Below are 3,572 nucleotides of genomic sequence, written 5' to 3'. Positions count from 1 at the left end.
TGACCCACCCATAATGTGCCACATTTTTGTGTTGATTTATTTATTTTATTTTGTGGTTTGAATTCGTTTTTGGAGCTGTCATTACACATTTATCAGTATTCACATTCGTCAGCAGGGGGCAGTAGGGCGTTTCTGCCCAATTGAATGCTATCACCTGCAGACCGGAAGTGTCTTGTCATTCTGATGAGCGCGACCAGTCTGTGAACAATTGAAACGTCCTGTGTGCTTTTTCCTCCTGTATAACAGGTTAGTTTTGGTGAATCAACTCACTGAATAATATCCATGTGATCTTTATAAGTTTAAGTACACATTCTGATGGTGGAGCCTAACTCTAAAGTGTTTGTGAGTTGTAGTTTGTATTTGTGAATGAATCCAGTGCACAGCTGCAGTAATCAATACAAAAAGGCGACGTGAGTGCGCAATGTTTATATAGGAACTTCTGATCCTAATTCAGACTCCCAAATTAGAGCTCCCTTTTCTTATTGATTTTATAATGTATATTTGTATAATGTGTGTGTTCTGAAATAGTGACAGAGAATAGAACAAGGATGGACAATTCAACCCTTAACTCAACAATGAGTAGATGAGTGTTATGTGTGTGTATATATGTAAATAAATGAACACTGAAATTCAAGTATTTATTTAATTTATTTATATATATATATATATATAGCTAGAATTCACTGAAAGTCAAGTATTTCTTATATATATATATATCTTAACCACGCCCCCAACCACGCCCCCCGGCCCACCCCCGACCACGCCCCCCACCTGCCACCCCCCACCTCCCGAAATCGGAGGTCTCAAGGTTGGCAAGTATGATGTAGACACATAGAATCATCATACTGCTGTGATTATATGCATCAAATGTTCATTCAAGGGTAAGGCCAAATATGGACATATATATGATGTATCGCGATATGGCCTAAAAAGATTGATATATTAAAAAAAGGCAATATCTCCCAGCCCTACTGTGAAGTGTGTCCGTCACGGCGCTCAGCGCCAGCTCCGCAGCCCTGTCTCCTACTACAAAATGTGGTTAAAATTATTATTTTTAACCTGTCTGCATTTCTGTATATTCACAAAAAGGCGCAATTTATAGTTCAAATGCAAAAAATTCCTCTTTAAAACACAACAAAGCGAGGGAGTTAACATGCTGGAATGATTATGCATGTGTGGAAACCTCTGGAAACATGGCGCCTATCAGCCTTTTAGTGTCTGCCAACAAATACTGCAGCAGATTTCAGATTTGATCAAGCCGATATTAGCGGCTGCTGTTTAAATTAACATTTAAATTGACTGTAATTGGTGTCACCTCATATACGGACTGACAACGCATACATTATGAAGCCAAAGGCAAATGAATACTGACAAATGGAAAAGCTCGGAGGGATCGCTTGAATCGGCAGCGGATTAGGTCTCCATTCGGGCTCAAGCAAACACAAAGTCAGGTTTTATTACCTTCAAAACATCTGTATTCAACACTCACTATGGCATACTTGCCAACCTTGAGACCTCCGATTTCGGGAGGTGTGGGTGGGGGGCGGGGGCGTGGTTGGGGGCGTGGTTAATATATATATATATATATATATATATATATTTATATATATATATATATATATATATATATATGTATGTGTGGGAAAAAAATCACAACATGTAACACATGAGCCAATCACCACGCCCCTAGGCCAGCCTGTACCCACCCACTCTGTGCCCTATATAAACCATGGTATGCGAATGCTCCCATTAAAATCTCCTGACGATTGAGGGTACCCCCCCTCATGAAACAGGCCTGTAGAGATGAAATAGTCTTGTGATTTTTTTCCCACACATACAAATATTGCGCTCTACTACGGTATCGAGCACTATTTTTTGGATAACCTTATTAAGACATATATATATATATATATATATATATATATATATATATATATATATATATATATATATATATATAAGAAATACTTGACTTTCAGTGAATTCTAGCTATATATATATATATGTGTTTTTATTATATATATATATATATATATATATATATATATATATATATATATATATATGTATATATATATATATATATAAATAAATAAATAAATAAAAGAAATACTTGAATTTCAGTGTTCATTTATTTACACATATACACACACATAACACTCATCTACTCATTGTTGCGTTAAGGGTTGAATTGTCCATCCTTGTTCTTTTCTCTGTCACTATTTCAGAACACACACATTATACAAATATACATTATAAAATCAATAAGAAAACGGGAGCTCTAATTTGGGAGTCTGAATTAGGATCAGAAGTTCCTATATAAACATTGCGCACTCACGTCGCCTTTTTGTATTGATTACTGCAGCTGTGCACTGGATTCATTCACAAATACAAACTACAACTCACAAGCACTTTAGAGTTAGGCTCCACCATCAGAATGTGTACTTAAACTTATAAAGATCACATGGATATTATTCAGTGAGTTGATTCACCAAAACTAACCTGTTATAGAGGAGGAAAAAGCACAAAGGACGTTTCAATTGTTCACAGAATGGTCGCGCTCATCAGAATGACAAGACACTTCCGGTCTGCAGGTGATAGCATTCAATTGGGAAGAAACGCCCTACTGCCCCCTACTGACCAATGTGAATACTGATAAATGTGTAATGACAGCTCCAAAAACGAATTCAAACCACAAAATAAAATAAATAAATCAACACAAAAATGTGACACATTATGGGTGGGTCACATATGCATGTACAGTAGATGGCAGTATTGTCCTGTTTAAAAGTGTCACAACATTGCTGTTTACGGCAGACGAACTGCTTTACGGTAGATGAAAACTTGACTGCTGTTGTTGTGTGTTGTTACCGCGCTTGGAGGACGTTAATGAAACTGCCTAACAATAAACCCACATAAGAAACCAAGAACTCGCCCTCCATCATTCTACACTTATAACGTGATTGGGCAGGCACGCTGTTTATATTGTGGGAAAGCAGACGTGAGAACAGGCTGTCAACACGTCACTCAGGTCCGCATGGAGCTGGAGGGGGCGTGGCCTCCAGCTCCGCCTGAATTTCGGGAGATTTTCGGGAGAAAATTTGTCCCGGGAGGTTTTCGGGAGAGGAGCTGAATTTCGGGACTCTCCCGGAAAATCCGGGAGGGTTGGCAAGTATGTACTATGGGCCTGACTTACAGCGATCAGGCCCTAACCTGCAATGTGCAATTTATAAAATAGCATGTACTATCATTAGGCATGTGATCTATTAAGACTGCATGTACAAAACCAAAAAGCAGTGAAGTTGGCACGTTGTGTAATTTGTAAATAAAAACAGAATAGAATGATTTGCAAATCCTTTTCAACTTTTATTCAATTGAATATGCTACAAAGACAACATATTTCATGTTACAACTGAGAAACGTTTTTTTTTTTTTGCAAATAATCATTAACTTAGAATTTAATGGCAGCAACACATTGCAAACAAGTTGGCATTTTTACCACTCTGTTACATGGCCTTTCCTTTTAACAACACTCAGTAAACGTTTGGGAACTGAGGAGACACATTTTTGAA

The sequence above is a fragment of the Nerophis lumbriciformis genome, linkage group LG36, assembly GCF_033978685.3.
Source record: "Nerophis lumbriciformis linkage group LG36, RoL_Nlum_v2.1, whole genome shotgun sequence".
Classification (NCBI taxonomy): Eukaryota; Metazoa; Chordata; class Actinopteri; order Syngnathiformes; family Syngnathidae; genus Nerophis; species Nerophis lumbriciformis.
Note: the sequence above shows the minus strand (reverse complement) of the source record.